The following is a 23651-nucleotide window of genomic DNA, read 5'->3' as shown; positions in this document are numbered from 1 at the left end:
TCAGCACACCTGTTAATAAGCAGGTCTGAAGGGAAAGTACCTGCCTTCTTTGATTAACCCCTTCTTAACCCTGCCCCAGGCTGATCCTCTACACTATATATTATAATATTTACATTATTATTACAATTATATTGTGCTTAGAGCAAACTATACTTCATTCAATTGGGGTTTACATCTATTTTAACATACTGGATATCTAGAAACAATATAGACATATCGAAAAGCAACAAAGAAATTTTTTTAACATAACAGAAAACTCTAAATAAATCATGCACTGGGGTAAGACAACAGCTCAGCAAAAAACAGTAGCACTGCAATAATATTACATCTCCTCCATCAGTATTTTATTTAATAGAATCTTTACACCAAATTAACCCGGCGGTTTTACATCATACAGTGCACTTATGTCAGACTGCCTATTACTTCATTCATCAGTATTCATCCCACTAATGGAAAGCGTGTTTGTATCTTGCATGCTATTGCTGACAAAACTCTTTTGCTCATCTCAGTTATTGGTAGTATTAAGGGAAACCCCACCCAAAACCGGCCTTTCCAGTGCTGGCTGGAGTTTTGAGTGATATTCTGGCTTCTCATGCAGTATCTTTAAAGGCTAAGTTCGCCTTTTTTTCTCTCTACATTCCTGTCCCCCTATGTACCAAAATACCATTAATGTACCTCGTTGCAGAAAAATCAAAGCTTTCTTTGGCCTTACTTTAGCCCTGCTGTGTTCCATAGAAAACTTCATGACTTCCTGGTATGCAGATTTAGGACATTGAAATCAGTAAAACACAGGAAGCAGTTTACCAGCTGACCTCATTAGCACAAACCATCAACCAACTTCGCACAGCATCCCTCCAGGCACACATTTGCCTGCCTTGTCAATGTGATCTGCCACCGCTGCTATTTTTGCACAGCATCCCCAGCATTCCTCCAGGTGGGCCCGGGTCGCATGCTTGTCAGGGCTGGGCTCCTGCTATTTACAAGCAGCTTTTTTCTTTCAGTTCACAGAAGCTGCACAGCTGTCGGTTAATTACCAGCCACTCGTTTCCACAGTGACCTGGTTACCATTAACCTGACTCATTAGTCCAGCCTACAGCCAGCCCCTTTTTGCTATTTAAACAGCTTAGCTCATTTCCTCCTTGCCCTTGCATGGTCTATGATCTCCAGGGTGTTCCTGCCTGGTTTCCTGTGTATGATTTGGCCTGACTGACTTCTCTTCCAATATCTGTTCCTGATTTTGCTCCTTACTACGCTGACTTTTGGCTTCCTGACTCTGACTCGTCTGATTTCCCGCTCTGACATTCAAACCCTGGCTTCAGTTTTTGACTGTGTTCCTGAACTGTGTTATTTTGTTGCTATTCCATTAAAGGTATGATTTTAACTGCAATTTCTGTTGCCGCCTGGTTTGTAGTTCCTACCAATGCTAAACTCTCTGGGGCCACCGGCTGGACACCCCTGATGTAATGCAAGGGCATGCCTGATTGGATAAATAATAACAATTTTCTTCAGATTTACCAAAACTATGGAATAGGATTACCCACCTATCTATCCATTCTCTCTGCATCCAATCAGACAGGACCTTGCACTACATCAGGGGTGTCCAACCGGGCATGTCCTGAGACACATTGAGGATACCCTGCAAACATAGCAGCCCTGGCAGCCTACACTGACAAGGCAGGCAAATGCACGCCTGTAGGGTTGCTGGGGGTGCCATGCAAACATAGTTGATGGGTGCAGGGTGTGTTTGCTAATGAAGTCAGCTGGTGAACTGCTTCCTGAGTCTTACTGGTTTCTATGTCCTAAATCTACATACCAGGAAGTCATGAAGTTTTCTCTGCAAAACAGCAAGGCTAAGGTAAGGCCTTGTTCTAAAAATCAAAGAAAGCTTTTATTTTTCTGCAACAGAGGTACAGTACATTAATGGTATATTGTTACATAGGGGAGCTGGGATTTAAAAGAAATAAGAAAAGGTGAACTTAGCCTCTAAGGCTTTTTGAGGGGCCACCATGATGGTGTCTTGGTTGGTTCTGCCTAATGATAACAAATGATATTCCAGGTATGAGAAAAAAAAAACTTTTAATTTGGGCTTTTGGGAAGGGTGGAGGCAGAGGATCCCTCTATCCACCTTAGTTGTGTGTATGGAGTAATCAGTTTTTGTGTTTTGTTAAAAAAAAGACTGATCTATTGCCAGCCTCACACTGTAAAGATAATTTGGGTTTTCAATTATTGGTATAGGCATGATCCCAACTGATCTTCAGCTCTAATTTATTTTTGAGGGGTAAAAATAATGGAGAAACATGTATATACTGGAGAGATGTGCTCCATATGTTTTTCATTATTTTGCCTAGACATACACTTTATTACTCCAGTATGTTTTGGAGTACATTGGATGAGGAAGCCTACAGTATACAACCACAATGAGTTCTGCATCAAAAATGCATGAAAAGTAGGTTAAATGGTTTCCAATGGCGAGAGAAGGGCTGTCTTGCAGGACTCATTGTGTCTTGCAGGACAATTTCATGGGTCAGATGGTAGACGCACCAACTAGAAATAAAACGTTACTAGATCTACCGATTATCAACAATACAGACCTGATCACAGATGTGGAAATACAGGGCAATTTAGAAAACCAGGTTCACAGGTCAATTGGCTTCTGAATAAATCACACAAATAGAAAACACAAGAGAAATACGAACACACTGAATTTCAAAGGAGCCAACTTCCCTAAACTACGTACCTTGCTAGAAGGCAAAAAATTGGAATTACAAGGGCATTAGCAAGTGCATCCCATTGGGTAATAAATCTAAAAGTGTGAACAATAGTCCTGGAAGGCTTAACTCCAATGTTAAAATGCATAAAAAAGCAAAATAGAAGGCCTTCAAAAAAAGACAAGGTTGAAGGATCATCATCAGCAGACTTTATAAAGAATGCAACACTTGCAATGCAAAAATTTTTTGCGGAAGAGAGAGACACGTGGCCACTCATTAAAATTAGAAGAAAATAGGTTTAACCTTAAACTACGTAGAGGGTTCTTTACTGTAAGAGAGGCAAGGATGTGGAATTTCCTTCCACAGGTGGTGGTATCAGCGGGGGGGGGGATCGATAGCTTCAAAAATCTATTAGATAAGCACCTGAATGACCACAACATACAGGAATATACAACGTAATACTGACATATAATCACACATAGGTTGGACTTGATGGAATGGTACTTGGACTATGTAACTATGCTCGGTGTACTGTGGGAGACCAGATATAGTGAATACAGGATCCTGAGTTTAGTAACACTTTAATTGAACAAGCTAAATTGGAAGCTGATTGGCTACCATGCACAGCTGCATCAGATTTTGCACTCTCCAGTTTTAGTAAATCAACCCCAGTTTATGTACTTGGCGACATTCAAACTCTATTTTGGCAAGACAAGATAGCTGACCACTTAGACATCAGTATCATGTAATATTATTAATAATAATAATAATAAATGTTAAACCGTACAATGAAAGGCTTTTTATTTGCCAATGGTTGCAGTTCACAGTGTAAACAGATATGAAAGAGTGCGCCGCTTTATAATAATCTCTCATCCTTCTTTAATCAAATGTGCAAATAGCAAAGTTACCGCACCTATTGCCTGGGAAACAGTTTTTATGACAACGGTGACAAGTAAATGCAGAGGATTCTTGGAACTGACTTAAAATTATGTCTGCAAGCGCTTTGATGTTCTTGTTTACATGTAAAACAGCAGCCTGCAGAAAGTAATATTGAAGCTCATTACCGGATACATATACACAAAGGAAGAAAAAAATGCCACAAGATAAAAAGCAATTTTTTTACATTTGTAAAGGCATGTTCAAAATAGATTACAAAATAAATAAATGATCTTGATAACAATGTAGGCCAAGTGCCGTGTCACTGATAACCAATTCTTCCTAGGTGGTTGCACACATAAAAGAGCAATCCGAGATTTTCCAATACAGCCAGATTCAGAAAGCTTCATATGGATGGCGGTGCCATAACAGCTTCAACTTTTCTGGCAAGGCTGTCCACAAGGTTTAGGAGGGTGTCTGCGGGAATCTTTGACCATTTTTCCAGAAGCGCAAAAGGCTTGGCTCGCAGCCTCCACTCTAATTCATCCCAACGGTGTTCTGTCGGGTAGAGGTCTGAACTCTGTGCAAGCCATTCAAGTACCTCCACCCCAAACTTACTCATCCATGTCTTTATGGACTTTGCATTGTGCTATGGTCCTAATCATTTGGTGGAGGGGGGGATTATGGTGTGGGGGTTGTATTTCAAGGGTTGGGCTTGGCCCCTTAGTTCCAGTGAAAGGAACTCTTAAGGCGTCAGCATACCAAGACATTTTGGACAATTGCATGCTCCCAACTTTTCTGGAACAGTTTGGGGATGGCCCCTTCCTGTTCCAACATGACTGCCCACCAGTTCACAAAGCAAGGTCCATAAGGACATGGATGAGCGAGTTTGGGGTGGAGGAACTTGACTGGCCTGCACAGTCCTGACCTGAGTCCTGACCTCAGCCCGATAGAACACCTTTGGGATGAATAAGAGTGGAGACTGCGAGCCAGGCCTTCTTGTCCAACATCAGTGCCTGACTTCACAAATGCTCTTCTGGAAGAATGGTCAAACATTCCCCATAGACACCCTCCTAAACCTTGTGGACGGCCTTCCCAGAAGAGTTCAAGCTGTTATAGCTGCAAAGGGTTTGGCCAACTCAATATTGAACCCTATGGACTAAGACTGGGATGTCATTAAAGCGGGGTTCCACCCTAATGTGGAACTTCCGCTGATCGGAACCCTCCCCCCCTCCGGTGTGTCACAATTGGCACCTTTCACGGGGGAGGGGGGTGCAGATACCTGTCAAAGACAGGTATTTACACCCACTTCTGGGCATAGACTCCCACGGGAGTCTATGCCTCTTCCTGTCCCTGCGCGCTGTCTGCTGGGACACACACACATGGGTCCCAGAGACAGCGCGGACAATTCCTATTACGCTGCAGGAACCGGGAAGTGAACCGGGAAGTGAAGCCGCATCGCTTCACTTCCTGATTCCCTCACCTAGAATGGTGGCGGCAGCAGCCGAGAGCCGAGCGATCGATCGGCCTCAGCATCGCTGGACCCCGGGACAGGTGAGTGTCCATTTATTAAAAGTCAGCAGCTGCAGTATTTGTAGCTGCTGGCTTTTAATATTTTTTTCCACAGTGCAATCCCGCTTTAAAGTTCATGTGCGTATAAAGGCCCAATACTTTTGAAAATACAGTGTATATATAAATATTAATTCAGTTTTGACTATATGCACACAATATATTGACTGAACTACGCCCGTCTAGTGTTCTGCTTTGAGAAAACGCCAAGTAGTCATGTTACAGATTAGAGAATGAAAAATGGGATGTATAGTTATGAATAGAGGAGATCTATGAGCTGTGGTATGTGTAGTGTCCATGGAAATTCTATTAGAGCCTCCATAGTGCTACATATATGAGATAAATTGTTGGGAGGATAGAGAGATGTAAAACTAATATAACATATGAGCTTGAGGACCCCCGACGACCAGTCCAGGCCAGCTGCTCCACTCCATCTCTCCCAATAAAGGACCTCATGCTTTGTAATAATAAGTTATCAGCTGGTGTCCCCACTCGCATGCCTTCATTCGAGGCTCCGTGTGTTGTGCCTTTTCCTTACAGTTAGCCTGTGGCGAGCCACAGATGAAGATGAAATAATCTGCGTGGGGGATATCTCTCTCTCGCCTCAAGCACCTATCCAGGGCTCCTTGCTGGCCTTTCCCCTGCTTCTCCAGATGGCCAAGACTCCAAATAGCAGCTTCATCCATCATCTCCAGCTTATATCCCGAGGTCCACCGTGAATTATTAGCAGTCTTCGTTTTCCTCCAGCCCGGAAGCTCATATTTACCTAAACGTCCTACCTCACAAGACGAAACGATGGCTGGGCTTTTCTCCCAAAGCGGTGGAGGATAATACATCACTTGTGTTTAATATTATTATTTTTTGCCTTTTTAGAGCCTGTGCTGTTTAAAAGAGAACACCATTCAGCACAATATGTGGAAATTGGCCACACAAAAGACCTTCTTTGATAAAAAAAAAACAACCACCCAATGCTGTGTGTGTGGCTATTTCTCCTCTGCATGTCATGGCTGATTAGGACTGAACCAGAAGTAAAAAAAAAAAACCATACAGGTCTCATCTACAAATCACACAATGTATGGGTAGTTTTATCAGATTTATGTAAAAACTTTTAATGTGCAGCAGCCCCCCCCCCCCCTCCAATACTTACCTGAGCGCTATCGCAATCCAGTTTTCCCTCCTTATTGTCTCACAGCCAGCAAGCCAATGAGAAAAAGGGGGCAGGGCCGAGCAGTGGCTCTGTGTTTGAATGGACAAAGCAGTGGCTCAGGGGCGAGCCTGCTTGGGTGCCCCCATAGCCAGCTGTTTGCTCTGGGGGTACTTGGCGGGAGAGAGGGGCCAGGAGCACCAGCAGGGGGCCCCAGAAGAGGAGGATCTGGGCTGCTATGTGCATAACCATTACACAGAGTAAGTATAACATATTTGTTCATTAAAAAATAAATAAAAACAACTTGCCTTTAATATCACTTTAACATATTACCCAGTGATCCTGCCATGAAGTTTACTTCCTGTTATAGGGTGACAACTGTCTCTCCATTTGTTTCTGCATTGTTACCCTGTCACGGACATCCATGGTGAAGGCTACAAATGCCTACACACATCACTTAGGTATGTTGTGGACTATCAGGAAGCCAGTCCAGAGCAATAATGTGCAGCTTATATTTAAGCTAGTGCAAGAAGAGAGGAAAGCAGCTTGAGGGGTTCATCTGTCGTGGTCCAGGGTCAGGCTCAGAGACCAGTAGCTATAGCAGTAGAGCAGCTACCACCTACCAGCAGGATAGGTATACAAGCGGATGACACAGGCTCACCCAAGTTGTGGGGTCTAAGTACACAGCCTGCATGTGTGCTCCTGGAGCGGTGAGATCCCTTCTCCTACAAAGGAGTATTGACCATCTCCAATGGTGGAAATGGGTTTTTCTGCATGTTAGTACTAGACTGCGGTTTTTAGGATCACCCCACCAGAAGGTGAGCAGGCCAGGGGCCAGTAGCAGATATGGAAGGTAGGGATCAAGCATAAGCGTAGTCAGTAAACAGGCCAAAGGTTTATTTCTTTTATTTTATTTCAGCTCCGTCAATTTAAGCAGCGCTCTACATATACTTTTGCACATTCACATCAGTCCCTACCCTCTAGGAGCTTACAATTTAAGGTCCCTAACTCACATTCATACATACACATATAACATACTAGAGTCATCTCAGACATGAGCCAATTAACCTACCAGAAGGGACAGGCAGAACATGCAAACTCCAAACAGGCAGTGTCATGGTTGGGATTTAAACCAATGACCCTTTTGCTGCTAGGTGAAAATTCTAACCACTACACCACTGTGCTGCCCTAGGTTGGTAACAAGTGTTTTCTGGTTAGGGATCAAGCAGAAGTGTAGTCAAGGAACAAACCAAAGGTCAGTAACGAGTGGTAGTGAAGATACGAGTGGCAGCAAGAGTGACGAGAGCAAGATATCAGCTGGAGAGAGCACAATAATCTGGCAAACAAGACGTGCAAAGACATAGCTTAAATAGGAAATTCATGGGAGGAGCAAAGGGTTCAAGGTTCAAGAGGAACAAGTCATAAGCAAAGGTTGTCTAACCAATCAGGTAGGGAGCTATCCAACATTTCAGGGGGCTCAATAAGAAGATTTACTGCCAGACACAGAGGTCCTGGGTTCAGTTTCAAGCTCTGACATCAGCATCTCACAAAAAAGAATTCATTGTGAGATGTTACAAAGAATGAAAAAAAAGCTGAAAATAATATTTAAGGGCAGAGTTTTTAAGACTTGAGGTTTCTATCCCTATGGTAAATCAGCACATTTGATGTTGGGATTGGGATAATGACAAGGGGGAGGATAGGTACATCATCTGCATAATCAGAGGACACCCTCCATCTTTGGCTTTTTGTTCATAAACCCACAGAACCAGCAGGATGCTTCTGGTTGGAGTTAGTTGCGTAGATACTCCTAGTTTTAGAAATGGATAGTATTATAAAGTGGGTGTGGCGCTGCTTATAACAATGTATACCTCATAAGGGACATAAATCTCTCCCCTTGTGGTGGTAACCAGCATTTACAGCATCCCCTGGCTGTATATGGCTATCCAGGACCCTCAGAAAGCTGTCTCTCCTTTTCTTTATTTCCACTGCCCCACCAATCTCATACATATGCGGGAATATTAAAAACAAGCTCCGTAGCTTAACGCCATTAAAAAAGATTTCTTAAAAGATAAGTATTATTTCACTTACATTGATGTAAAGTTCAACAAGCATAAAACCAGGAAGTCTGGGACATGATACACTCTATGGACCCAAAACCGGTAGTAATGCAATGACGCTATAGCTTCGCCCTGCACGTTTTGTCGCAACAACGTTATCAGGAGAGGGCCCCTGATGAGTTTTGGTTTCGTGGACCCAAAATACAAAACAATCCAAAGTGAAGGGCAAAAAAACAAAACAATCCAGAGTCAAAAATGTTGCTGAGGGTTGAATGCCAGAAGAGGAGGTGAGACAATAGCAGAGATCAAAGCCGTGTGAACCATCCAAAATAAAGTGCTAATTTCTAGAGATAGACAGGACGGAGACTAATGCCACGAACACACGATCGGAAATTCGGCCAGCAAAAGACCGATGAGAGCTTTTGGTCAGAAAATGCAATTGTGTGTATGCTCCATCGGACTTTTGCTAGCCGAATTTGGGCCAGCAAAAGATTGAGAGCATGTTCTCAATTTTTCAGTCGGAAAAAGTTCCTATCCGAAAATGCGTTTGTGTGTGTGCAATTCCGACGTGCAAAAACTCACGCATGCTCAGATTGAACTACGAGAAGGAAGCTATTGGCTACTGGCTATTGAACTTCCTTTTTCTAGTCCCGTCGTACATGTTGTACGCCACCTCGTTCTTGGCGCTCGGAATTTGGTGTGACTGTCTATATGCAAGACGGCTTGATTGAAATCCCGTTGCAATTTCGTCAGGAAAACCATCAGAGCTTTTTCTGGCCAAAATTCCGATCATGCGTACGTGGCATTACAGTTGTGTCACAAGTGGGTGCCAAAGGTTCACAATGAGGGGCAACACCTGTTAGTGCCTGGCGTTCATCACTCTGATGATGAAGATGGAAATGTACGAACTGCACACCAGAGCCCACTTGTGGCTCAAATAAGACAAACAGTAGAGCTAATCTCTTGATGTTGAGAATGATGTAATGAAAAGGGATAGTTTAGGTACATCAATGGGGTCATCAGGTGGGCACCCTCCTTTATTGACGTTTCAGTGATGAACCCACTGTGTCTCCAAAAGGCTAAACAAAGGAAAAAAAACTCACCAATTGTTTATAAAACATAGTTGCAAGAGTAAAACGAAATGCCATCGAGTTAAGGTTTAGATCTATTTTAATAAACTCATCTTTCAAAACAACGCCTCGCTTTTTAATTAAACCCAAGCTGAATCATAATATAAACACTCAGTGCCAAATTACTATGGTTCTCAAAGCCTCAGGATGGGTCTTGTCAGGCAATTAATCTTCCACATTTATTAAAACTTTCCTTTATAACGTTTAATATATTTTCTGAATACAAGAAGTGACACAGGATGGGGACATTTCATTAGAACTGCAAACAATACAAATAACACTAGCCAACTAAAAACATATTTGCAAATTACCTTTTTTTTTTTCTTTTTTTTACCCCCATAGTTTAATGGAATCTAGGGCTCTTTTCTATTTGAATAATTCAGCATCCTTTGGACTCTTAGGAGAGCTATCAGTGCAAAACACCCCCTTGGCAGTTCAGCCCGCTATGTATGAAGTAAGGTGTTGAGGCAGAAAATTTTGTGCTAGACTTTAAATAATGGCAGCTAAAAATAAACGGGCATGCTGCTTGCCAATCCAGGCTTGTAGTCATGACAAAATTTCTGATAGTCTAGTGTGGGAGATTCAAGAAGGTACCAATTACCAATAATATGTATCCAACGTGGAATCCATCACAGCTTCTACACACTGATGGCACATCCCCAGCAAGATCGCCTTCATCCTCGGTGATGCTGGCACCGTGCCGCCCCCTGCCAATCAGTGTGCTTCAGCTTTTTCCCGTACACCCAGCTGCCTGTTCACCCTGACCGAGGTCTGCTTTCTTTTTCAAGACACCCCAGTCGAGTTTGGAAACCGTTTTCGGACCTCATAAATATAGATATAAATCCTAACTTTTATGACATTTGATTTTCCAAAGTACTTCTTTTTGTACTACTATTTGGCAATCTAGACGGCATTATTACATGGTTTGCTTTTGGGTATACTATAATATCCTTCATGTCCAGGACATTTTTTGCTATACGGAACTGCGTTACTTTAACTGACAATTGCGCGGTCATGCAATGCTATACCCAAATAATATTTATGTCATTTTTCCCCCCCACAAATATTTTTTGAGCTATAAACAAAAAAAGACCATTCATTTTGAAAAAAACAAAACATTTTTTTTTTACTTTCTGCTATAAAACACACCCAATAAAATTAAAAAAAAAATCCAATTTCTTCGTTAATTTAGGCCAATATGTATTCTGCTACATATTTTTTGGTAAACAAAATCCCAATGAACGTATATTGATTGGTTTGTGCAAAAGTTATAGCATCTACTTCCTGATTGAATGAATGAATGAATGAAATACTTATATAGCGCACAATGCGAACTGAATCGCCTCTAGGCGCTGTGGCGAGCTTTGATCATCTGCTAAAAGAGGAAGGTCTTGAGTTTTTTCCTAAAAGCCAGGTGATTGGCCGACATGCGCTGACTAATCACAGAAGAAGCGCACCCGCCCCCCCTCCCCCAGGCGGAAGTACAGAATCATCTATATATACGTGATTCTGCACAGAACAGCCACCCTGCAGCAGTAAATCTGCTATAGGGCGGTCCTTAACCACTTTAGCTCCGGAAGGATTTACCCTCTTCCCGACCAGTCCATTTTGTGCGATGCAGCACTGCCTCGCTTTAACTGACAATTGACAGTTAAACAAACAAAATTGACGTCCTTTTTTTCCCACAAATAGAGCTTTCTTTTGGTGGTATTTTGATCACCTCTGCGGTTTTTATTTTTTGCACTATAAACAAAAAAAGAGCAACAATTTTGAAAAAAAATAAAATGTTTTACTTTATGTTATAAAACATTTCCAAAAAAAAAAAAATGTATTCATCAGTTTAGGCCGATATGTATTCTGTTAAATTTTTTTGGTAAAAAAAGCATAAACATATATTGATTTGTTTGCGAACGAAGTAGGAACGATATGTCTCTTCCTCTAGTCACTCCCCCCCCCCCCCCCCAGTTAGAACACACAGTGAGGGAACACATTTAACCCCTTGATCGCTCCCTAGTCTTAAGCACTTCCCTACCAGTGACATTTATACAGTAATCTGTGGCTATTTTTAGCTCTGATCGCTGTATAAATGTCAATGGTCCCAAAAAAATGTCAAAAGTGTCCGATCTATCCACCGCAATCTCACAATCCCAATAAAAAAAAATGAAGATCGCCATTACGCCAATAAAAAAAAATGATAATAAGAATTACATAAATCTATCCCCTATTTTGTAGACCCTATAAATTTTGCGCAAAATCAATCAATATATGCTTAGTGCGATTTTTTTTTTACCAAAAATATGTGGAAGAATACATATGGGCTGAAAACTGATGAAGACATTTTTTGGGGGGGGGGGGTTTAGATATTATATCAAAAAGTACAAAATATGTTTTTTTTGCTTTCAAAATTGTCTCTAATTTTTTTGTTTATAGCGCAAAAAATAAAAACCGCAGAGGTGATCAAAATACCACCAAAAGAAAGCTCTATTTGTGGGGAAAAAAGGACGTAAATTGTGTATGGGTACAACATCGCAAGACCGCGCAATTGTCAGTTAAAGCGACGCAATGCCATTTCGCAAAAAGTGGCCTGGTCAGGAAGGGGGTAAATCCTTCCGGGGGTTAAGTGGTTAAAAAAAAAACACCATTTCTAAAACGGAGTGCAGCTCATCCTCCTGAACATATGGAAGATTTTTCTTAATTCCCTAAGCATCCTCCATTTTCAACCACAGCATATGTGAGTAGGTGGACTTACTTAAAATTTCTAATTCATAACAACAAAGACACAAAAATTTAAGTACTAAGAGCTGGCGTCTAATCTCCAACTGTTACTATAGAAACAAATGTGGATGTTGCGGAAAGGTTTGCTCTAAAAATATATATAAAGGGTATAAATATACAGGACTGACAGCGGAGGGGAGAACTGGCCAGTCCATTCAGTACTAATTACCCTCACTTTTGGAGCTTGTCTTCTTACGAGAACCCAGCCGTAAAAAGAAAAAGACATTCACAGGATTGCAGAAAGGCTAGAAATGGCCTGTTAAAGAATATGAATAATTTATTAAAAAAATAAAAAATAAAAGAATCAGAACTAAGAAGCAACAAAATACAACAGAATTAAAGAGTAACTCATAAGAGTACTTATGTCGAGAAAAAAAAGAAAATTCCCTGTTCTGAAGAAATCCTTGTGTGTTTGTCTATGTCCATGTTCCAAGTGAGTCTAATGGGAATGGCTGCTCAATTACCAATCAGATGCAGGGCTCTTATAAGGAAAATTGCAGGGTCTGCATCCCTTAAGACGTGATTTCCTATTGGGAGTATCTCACCAAAAATGAAATTTTTGTTGCAAGGGATGCCGACTTGTATCTCAGTGCAGACTTCTGGGAAAATTGGTGAGCCAATCACACAAGCAGGAAATTATGTTTCTGTAGGGTAGGGGGGCGTTCTCTATACCATCCAGGTGGCCATTTTGCATTTTCAGAAAATTACAGCAGCTGCAGATTGAAAAGGAAATGTCGTTTTTGATAACATTCAATTACAATATGACTTGTGTCACAATTGTACACGCTATATTATTTTTTCTTTATTTGCTATTTTTTCCCCATGAAAGTGAGTACTGCGATGCAACTTTAATGTGATTAAAGTGCGATTATCCACTTGACCTCCAGAAGATTTACCCCCCTTCATGACCAGGATAATGCATGCCAGCTCCACCCTAGACATGTGCATGATGATTTGTTTTGAGTCGTTAAATTTGGTTGATTCGTTTCATACGTATTCGGGACTCGTATTCGTAATCTGTATAACATTTGAATCAATACATTTTGAAAACGGTTGAATCTAAAACTTTATACATATATGTAGCACTGACCCCCGAAGGAGCTGCTGATTTGATTTGGGCATGTACTCTAGTAACAAAACCCCACTAACTTGCCTCAGTCCCCTTGACACAGCTGTGGTGCAATACAATACAGTACAATATAATATATCACAATATACCTGTATTGTCCTCTCAGGATCCACTGACTCCACCTGCTGGGAGAAAACAATACGCCACAAAACAAGGTACTTAACCAAAGTATATTTTACTATATATATTTGTAGATAGGTGATTACAGCAATTGTACTGTCATCCAACATAGATTGACAGGACAATGAACTTTGATAAAACAGTTACAAACAATATATATCTATATGGGAGCTCCCCCTACTTTTATAGCTATGCGTGAGATCTCACTTAAAGTACTCAGGCCGCGTACACACGCGCGGACTGTTTGCCCAACCTTGTTCGTCAAACAGTTTCGGCAAACAGTCCGCTCAAAATTTGCATGAGCGGACTTGCCCACACACGAGCGGACTGTTTGACGAACAAGGTTGGGCAAACAGTTCGCTCAACTTTTGAAATGAACGGACTCGCCCACGTAAGGAGGAGGCAAATCCGCCCATTTCGAGCGCGTGTACAGGTAGGCGGGGCCCGCGAAGGAGACGTCGCGGGCTCCGCCGCTTGGAATGGGCTTAAAGGGGAACCCCAACGCCGAAAAAAATCGGCGTGGGGGTTCCCCCCAAGTCCAGACCAGACCCTTGTCCGAGCACGCTACCCGGCCGGCCAGGAAAGGGGGGCGAGCGAGCGCGCCCCCCCTCCTGAGCCGTACCAGGCCGCGTGCCCTCAACATGGGGGGTGCCTTGGGGAAGGGGGGGCCGCGCGGCCCCCCCACCCCAAAGCACCTTGTCCCCATGTTGATGAGGACAAGGGCCTCTTCCCGACAACCCTGGCCGTTGGTTGTCGGGGTCTGCGGGCGGGGGGCTTATCGGAATCCGGGAGCCCCCTTTAAGAAGGGGGCCCCCGGATACCGGCCCCCCACCCTATGTGAATGAGTATGGGGTACAATGTACCCCTACCCATTCACCTGTGAAATAAAGTACAAAAAAAAACACAACACATGGAAAAAGTATTTTATTGCACAGCTCCGGGGGTCTTCCGTCTTCGGGGGTCTTCTCGCCGGACTCCTCCGCTATGTGTGTGTAGCTCTTTTACTAGCGGAGGAGTCCGGCTTTCTTCCTCCCCGCCGCCGGCCTCTTCTCCCGACTTCGGGGGTCTTGTCCCCCTCTTCGGTTCTTCTGCCGGGCCACCGCGCCTGGTCCGGTGGCCCGGTCTTCTGTCGCCGTCTTCCGTTCTTCTGTCGCCGCCTTCGGTTCTTCTGCCGGGCCACCGCGCCTTCTTGTAGCTCTTTTACAGGCGGTGGCCCGGTCTTCTGTCGCCGCCGCTGTCGTCGTCGTCGCCGCCGCCGCCTTCCGTTCTTGTTCTTCTTCTTGTTCTTCTTCTTCTTCTCCTGGAGATGTTGACTCGACGAGCTCTCCGGCCGGAATGCCAGGGACACGCTCCGCTGCCACTTATATAGTGACAATGGGGCGGTGTCACATGGTATATGTCACATGGGTTGGTCACATGGGTTGATGTCACATGGAGACTATGACATCGTAAGGGGGCGGGGTCACCATGTGACCAACCCATGTGACATATACCATGTGACACCGCCCCATTGTCACTATATAAGTGGCAGCGGAGCGTGTCCCTGGCATTCCGGCCGGAGAGCTCGTCGAGTCAACATCTCCTGGAGAAGAAGAAGAAGAAGAAGAACAAGAAGAAGAAGAACAAGAACAAGAACGGAAGGCGGCGGCGGCGGCGGCGACAGCGGCGACAGAAGACCGGGCCACCGCCTGTAAAAGAGCTACAAGAAGGCGCGGTGGCCCGGCAGAAGAACCGAAAGCGGCGACAGAAGAACGGAAGACGGCGACAGAAGACCGGGCCACCGGACCAGGCGCGGTGGCCCGGCAGAAGAACCGAAGAGGGGGACAAGACCCCCGAAGTCGGGAGAAGAGGCCGGCGGCGGGGAGGAAGAAAGCCGGACTCCTCCGCTAGTAAAAGAGCTACACACACATAGCGGAGGAGTCCGGCGAGAAGACCCCCGAAGACGGAAGACCCCCGGAGCTGTGCAATAAAATACTTTTTCCATGTGTTGTGTTTTTTTTTGTACTTTATTTCACAGGTGAATGGGTAGGGGTACATTGTACCCCATACTCATTCACATAGGGTGGGGGGCCGGTATCCGGGGGCCCCCTTCTTAAAGGGGGCTCCCGGATTCCGATAAGCCCCCCGCCCGCAGACCCCGACAACCAACGGCCAGGGTTGTCGGGAAGAGGCCCTTGTCCTCATCAACATGGGGACAAGGTGCTTTGGGGTGGGGGGGCCGCGCGGCCCCCCCTTCCCCAAGGCACCCCCCATGTTGAGGGCACGCGGCCTGGTACGGCTCAGGAGGGGGGGCGCGCTCGCTCGCCCCCCTTTCCTGGCCGGCCGGGTAGCGTACTCGGACAAGGGTCTGGTCTGGACTTGGGGGGAACCCCCACGCCGATTTTTTTCGGCGTTGGGGTTCCCCTTTAAGCCCATTCCAGGCGGCGGAGCCCGCGACATCTCCTTCGCGGGCCCCGCCTACCTGTACACGCGCTCGAAATGGGCGGACTTTCCGAGCGGGAACAGTCCGCTCATTTCGAAAGTACAGCGGACAAGCCCACACACGGGCGGACTGTTCGCTCAAACACAGTTTCAGCGGACAGTTTTTCGGAATTTCCGAAAGACTTTGTCCGTCCAACTGTCCGCTGAAACTGTCCGCTGAAAGCCCACACACGAGCGGACTGTCCGCCCAAACACTGTTCAGCGGACAAGGTTGGGCGAACAGTCCGCCCGTGTGTACGCGGCCTCAGTCTTTATCTTCTGATCTTCGCTAGCAATGATAACTCCTTATAAATTTGTAATCCAAGGTTAAAGCAGTTAAAGTTGAATTAAGGATGAGCCTAGTGTTGCTTCCGCAAATATAATACAGTGCTTGAAGTGTGATAGTAAGTAGGCCTTATGCCTGCCTGACGTCAGTTGCTATACTCCTCCTCTGTGGGACTAAGTATCCCAGCGAGGCCTGTATACAAGTCTGACTAGGTGAAATGGTTTAGAAAACGGTGGGTAACAGGTGGATCTGGTCTTCTGATGCTCAAACGAGTGTCTCTGGATCCACTCAATCCGATCACTGTGTCTCTGGTCACTCACACAGCCGAGCAGGGTTGCGTTCCACAAGGGCAGCAGGCCGCTTTCTCCGGGAGGCCTCCGCACAAGTCCTCACAGGCAGGCCATGCGTTCCCAAGAGACCTAAAATGGCCACTCAGGGTCCTTTTATCTCCTACCCAGCATGCAATGCAAGAGAGAATGTCAATAGGTAGGTCACTCGGTAGGTCACTCGGCATCCTGGGTAAAAGGGTTAACTCTCCAATGTAAATAACAGTCACTTCCTGTAAATAGTTCAATGCTTGAAAGCCAAATATAATTTAAGTTCACTTTCAGTATTTGGACACTAGATGGCACCAAACACTATGCTATAGAATCGATATTAGAACCGTGCATAGACTTTCATTATAATTGCTAATACACTTCAGAAGACAAGGATACCAGCGCTACACACTCTCCTTACTTTGTCTCTTTGGTCCCCAAAGAAGTTCAAACTCTTGACTCTATCCTGTATTCTTGTCTCTACACAGTTACACAATACAGACAGAGGAGCTTCCCACCAGTTCACTTATGATGGGGAGCTGTCCTGTGCACTCACAGCTGACACCATAGTGTCCGGTACAGATGTGTCAAGGGGTGAGTTGGGGTTGTCCCTCACAGAATCAGAAGTAGAGGGACCAGGCATTTCAGAGTTTTTTACTAGTATGTTGAGTTGCTTCAAAGCATTCACCCAGTGTATCATAAGTCAGTCTCTTTGGTGGGCGAATGTCTCTCTTTTCTCTTTGTCTTTTTGGTGTATCCACCATTCTTGAACAAGTATCCTCATTCCTCACTTCAGATGCTGGTGATGGGTAGTAAACAGGAGTATTTTGATCTTCCCCTTGCTGTGTCATTGGCACAAACTCTGGGGCCTCTGCCCTAAGAGTCCCATTAATATCTTCTCCTGTCTTTTGGGAAACATCAACTTCAGTCTCTGTTGTCTCAGGTGGACACAACCAACTCATCTCCATTCCCTCATCTCCAGAGGGGGCAGGCTGAGACCATGTTACTGGTCTGTGCACAGCAGTAGACATGGAGGGGAGATCTTCTTCTGGACTTATCCTGACTGCTTCTGTGAGGGGTAAGAGATGATTTTGATGCCAGCTTTTCACTGGCCGAGTGATTCCTTCTGACTTGATTTCATACACTGGGAGTCCTGGGAGCTTCCTACACACAACATATGGCTGTGATCTCCAGCGATCAGCCAACTTGTGTTTGCCTAGGATGCCCAGATTCCTTAGTAGGACACTGTCACCTGGTTGAAGATCCTGAACTCTTACTTTTAGATCAAAGTTCCTCTTATTCCTATTTTCTCTCATATTCAAAGTGGCTTGAGCTTGCTCATAAGCTATTTTCAGGTTCCTCCGCAGTCTGTCCACATACCCTCTATGAGAGGTCTCTGATGTGTGGTCCAGGGAGGTCCCAAAGGCTAGATCGACTGGTAGCCTGGTTTCATGTCCGAACATTAACCTATAACAGTGATGGTGAACCTTGGCACCCCAGATGTTTTAGAACTACATTTCCCATGATGCTCATGCACGCTGCAGTGTAGTGGAGCATCATGGGAAATGTAGTTTCAAAACATCTGGGGTGCCAAAGTTCGCCATCATTGGCCTATAAGGTGAATATTCAGTAGCGTCATTCTTGGTACTGTTATAGGCATGAACCAATGCAGTGATGTGCCCACTCCAATGGGGTTTCTGCTCTGCAGTCAAAGTCCCCAACATGTTCAGGAGGGTTCTGTTGAACCTTTCCGGTTGAGGGTCCCCTTGTGGGTGGTAGGGAGTAGTCCTGGACTTTTGTATGCCTAATAGATCCAACAGTCTTTTTATCAGTGTCCTCTCAAAGTCTCTGCCTTGGTTCGAATGTATCCGTTGAGGTAGACCATAATGGACGAAGAACTTTTCCACGAGAGTCTTTGCTACTGTGGTTGCTTGCTGGTCTCTAGTAGGGAACGTCTGCGCATAGCGGGTGAAATGGTCTGTAACCACCAAAATGTCCCCTTGCCCACTCAGATCGGGTTCCAAACACAGAAAGTCTATGCAGACTAGATCCATTGGCCCTTGGCTCTCTAAGTGGCCCATTGGGGCAGCCCTCTGAGGGAAAGTCTTCCATTGTATGCACCTGAAGCAGGAATGACAAAAGCTCTCCACTTCAACTCATAAGGGACAGATTCTACTGGCCTCACATGAGGACCGAAGAGTCCTCTCTGCTCCCAAATGACCATGGTGGTCGTGCAGAGCGATCAGCACCCTCTCTCTGTGCTTTTCCGGCAGAAGCAGTTGTCACTTCTCTTCGGGATCTTCAGAGGTGAGTGGGTGGGCTATTTTGGCAAACCCTTCCACGAACCTCCTGTAGTATGAGCAGAACTCTAGAAACAATCTAAGTTCGGTCACATTTGTAGGCATGGGCCAAGAAGTAACAGCTTCCAATTTCTCAGGATCTGTTGCCACTCCCTCTTCAGACACAATGTGTTCTAAGTAGTTCACTGGGGGTTGGTAGAATTGGCATTTTTCCATGGAGAGCTTCAGGCCTTCATCATGAAGCCTCTTCAGGACTTTCTACAGGTGTTCTTCGTGCTCTTCTAACGTTCTCCCAAACACTATGATATCGTCCAGGTATACCAGCACTTCAATCAGGTTCATGTCGCCCACTGTCTTCTCCATTAGTCTCTGGAAGGTTGCTGGGGCTCCAGACAGGCCTTGCGGCATTCTATTGAACTTGGAGAAACCCACAGGAGTGATAAAAGCGTTTTTTTCCCTATCTTCAGGACACATGGGGATCTGATAGTACCCGCCTTTTAGGTCCAGCACACTGGACCACTTTGCCCCCAACAGGCGACAGGCTCTGCAAGGCATCTTCTATCCGAGGTGTAGTGTACTGGTCAGGAATGCTCCTCCGGTTCAGGGTCCTATAATCAATGCACAGCCGTAGAGACCCATCCTTCTTCCTTACCACCACTATTAGAGAGGCGTAAGGACTTCGGGACTCTCTAATAATGCCCGTCCTTTTTAGTTCAGCCAGCTGTTCCCTCAAGTCTTCAAGATCCCCCAGTGGGATTCGACTGACTCTCTCCCTAAAGGGCTTGTCTTCTTCCAGACGAATTTGGTGGGTCGCACTCTTCGCCAGCCCCACACTTGTAGAGAAAGTTGACTTCCATCTCAGGAGTTGGGCTTTAGCTCTCTCCATCCAGGTAGGAGTAAGAGGTGCGTTCTTCAGGGAGAATTCCTAGAGACCAACCAGGGGGAGGAGGGGGACAGTGCGGGTGACCCGACCAACTGACTGACTGGGGGGGTGGGTCCCCCCCAAAATGTCCCACCAGAATAGCAATGAGACTCTTTGTGGTCCACGTCAGCCAAAGACAACTGTCAGGGTCTGGATCTAAACCCAGGACCTCTGCTGCGGCGTCTGGCTGTAGCTCTTCTTGCTGTAACCACCTAAGATGCTAGACAGCTCCCTGCCTGATCCCTTGGACAATCTTGACTTGTATCTTGTTTCTGGTGAACTTGAACTCTTTGCTCCTCTCATGAACTTCTTAATTTAAGCCATATCTCGGCACTTCCTGTGTTCCAGATTATTGTGCTCTTCTCCAGCCTATATCTTGCTTCTTGTATACCTGCTGCTGTCCTGATCTTCGCTACTATTCTTTACTGACCTGTGGCTTGTTCATAGACTATGCTTCCATCTGATTCCATACAGCTACTACTCGTTACTGAGCTTTTGGCTTGTTGATCGACTGTGCTTCTATTTGTTCCTTATCTGCTTCCTCCGTTACCCGACTCCCACTTGCTCTTTCCCTGCTGGGCAATCCAGAGGACTTGCGACTTGGCATTAGCATGCAGCAAAACCCATCTCCATCATCAGGAGCTCTGGTGAAGGCCGGCTAGTGCTTAAAGTGATACTAAACCCAGGAGCCGGCATTCACTATATCTGGTCTCCCACAGTACATAGAACATGGAAATTTGATTATTTTAGTAAATATAAACTGCTAAATAACCAGAATATAGCAGTCTTCTGACTACTATCAGTGTCTGGTTAAAGCTTATAGGAGGAGTTTTCATTCTCCTCTGGTTGTCCTATTAAGGCTGCATGACCCCTGACCCTCTCTTTGGATAGTGCTGATTGGCCCTGTATTAATCACATGCACCCCCCCTCCCCCCAAAAAAAGCAATACACACCAAACAGAGTATGTGCAGAGTGCCTCCAACGCTCTATTCTATCAGCAGATGGATTGAGAAAAGTGGAAGAAGGGGGAGGATCAGAGAAGACAGGATCAAACAGCCTTTTTACACGATGCAGAGTATTAACTCCCTAGGTTCCACAGTGAGTATCACAAGCATGCTTTACTGCATATACAGACTAGACATGTGCGATTAGTTTTGTACGAGTCGGAAATTCGTACGAACCTGAAATATGAATTTTTATGCATACGAATTCTGTACAAAATACAAAATTTCGTTTACGAATTGCAAATCCAAAATTCATAAAGAAAATTCGTAATTGTTACGAAAAGTTAATAAACCTAAAAGTTAAAACCCCAGGAAGCCATAAAGGTGTACAGACCTGGGAACTCAGCACAGGGATGGTGGGAACCCTATGAGAATTTCTATGCGTACAAATTTTATACGAAATTTCGTTAACGAATTTCGGAATTTAGGATCCAAATTAACAGAAACGTGACTGGTGTTTTTTTCACCAATCAGAGGAAGTCAGCACAGCACAGGGATGGTAGGAACCCTCATAATGATAAATTCATCATAAAGAACTTTTCTTATTTAAATGAAAAGTTTACGAATCTAACGAAAATTTGTATTTCATATGAATTCGAATTGAATTTCGGACACAAATTACGAAATACAATTTTTTTTCTAATACGAAATGGAACAAAACAAATTTTTTGACGGCGGCCATGTCTAATACAGACTGATTTTATTGTTGCAGGCTTAATAACACTTTAAAGTGGAAGTCCATGCTAAATCTAAAATCCCTGCATCTATAGACACCAGGGATCTAACACTAACTACCCTTCTATCCCTGTAAAGAAAAGATGAATATACATACCTTTTTAGAAGCCGATTTGACCCGCTCCGACCCCATCTCCAGAGCCGGAAGCTCTGCAGAGGACACGGAGGACAACGGTTGTGAAATGAATGGGAAATTACCTCACCCATACAGTTACGTTGGGGCTTCCATTGTCCTCCATCTCCTCTGCTCACGCCTACACAGAGAAGCCCCAGCTGACAGCTCAGCATGGGATCGGGTCGGAGCGGGTCAGATCGGCTTCCAAAAAGGTATGTATACTCATTTTTTCTTTTCAGGGCTAGAGAGGTTAATGTTACATCCCTGGTATCTATACATGCAGGGGTTTTACATTTTGCATGGACTTCCACTTCAAGTGCTTGGAACCCTCCCCTCAGATAAGCCCACGTCATCTGCTAGGGGGACCCACTTTTATTTTTCAATCTGATTACTCATGAACCTCTCTACTGCTACAGCCACTGGCCCCCGAATATGATTCCAGGCTGTGATAACAGCACAGGATTCTATGACAGTAGGACAGAAGTTTTGTTGCAGGACGGCAGCCCCACACAGCCTCTGTGATAGATAGCGGCTGCCACCACAACATCCCTCTGCCGGACAGTCCTGGCTGGATGCATCTTCGACTTCACCATTTTTCCCTCTGATAAATTGAGTCCTCTGCGCAGTACTTAAACATGCAAAATCTTCTGCTTTTTTATCAAATTTTGCTGAGCTGAGAAATGGTTGTAGCATTCAAATGATCATTTGCACAGAGACATTACCGAGCATTATCCGAGTCTGCTGGCTACCCTTTAATCATTTGCTATCATTTTCCATTTCTTTTATGGGCTCTCCCTTGATAAATGGCACACATGCGGCAGTTGATGTCTCTCAGAATACACTTCACACAGATGAATTTTAACCCATAACATACACTTTGTTAAGGTATATTTTAGAGTGCCTTAGGAAACATATCTGACAATGGATTTTTCTGTTTGACAATTTTCCACAAGGCCTGTTCTATCAACTCAGTGCCACTCATTGTTCCAATGTTGTGCATATACAGTGTTTTACAAACAATACCCCATAATGACAACGTGAAAGAAGTTTTGAAATCTTTACAAATTTATTAACAATAAAAAACAAAAAAAAATCCCACGTGCATAAGTATTCACAGCCTTTGCTCAATACTTTGTTGAAGCCCCTTTGGCACCAATTACAGCCTCAAGTCTTTTTGAGTAAGATGCTACAAGCTTGGCACACCTATTTTTGGACAGTTTCTCCCATTCTTCTTTGCAGGACCTCTTAAGCTCCACCAGGTTGGATGGGGAGCGTCAGGTGCACAGCCATTTTCAGATCTCTCCAGAGATGTTTAATCGGGTTCAAGTCTGGGCTCTGGCTGGGCCACCCAAGGACATTCACAGAGTTGTCCTGTAGCCACTCCTTTGTTATCGTGTGTTGAGGGTCGTTGTTCTGTTGGAAGATGAACCTTCCCCCCAGTCTGAGGTCCAGAGCGCTCTGGAGCAGGTTTTCATCAAGGATGTCTCTGTACATTGCTGCATTCATCTTTCCCTCGATCCTGACTAGTCTTCCAGTTCCTGCCGCTGAAAAACATCCCCACAGCATGATGCTGTCACCACCATGCTTCACTGTAGGGATAGTATTGGCCAGGTGATGATCAGTGCCTGGTTTCCTCCAGACATGATGCTTGCCATTCAGGCCAAAGAGTTCAGTCTTTGTTTCAACAGACCAGAGAGTTTTGTTTCTCCTTCAGGTGCCTTTTGGAAAACTCCAGGCAGGCGGTCATGTGCCTTTTACTGAGGAGTGGCTTCCGTCTGGCCCCTCTACCATACAGGCCTGATTGGTGGAGTGCTCCAGAGATGGTTGTCCTTCTGGAAGGTTCTCCTCTCTCCAAAGAGAAATTCTGGAGCTCTGTCAGAGTGACCATCGGGTTCTTGGTCACCTCCCTGACTAAGGCCTTTCTCCCTCGATCGCTCAGTTTGGCTGGGCAGCCCACTCTAGGAATAGTCCTGGTGGTTCCAAACTTCTTCCATTTATGGATGT

The sequence above is a fragment of the Lithobates pipiens genome, unplaced genomic scaffold (genome assembly GCF_037356315.1).
Source record: "Lithobates pipiens isolate NorthernLeopardFrog02 unplaced genomic scaffold, aLitPip1_a1.2 Scaffold_28, whole genome shotgun sequence".
Lineage (NCBI taxonomy): Eukaryota > Metazoa > Chordata > Amphibia > Anura > Ranidae > Lithobates > Lithobates pipiens.
Note: the sequence above shows the minus strand (reverse complement) of the source record.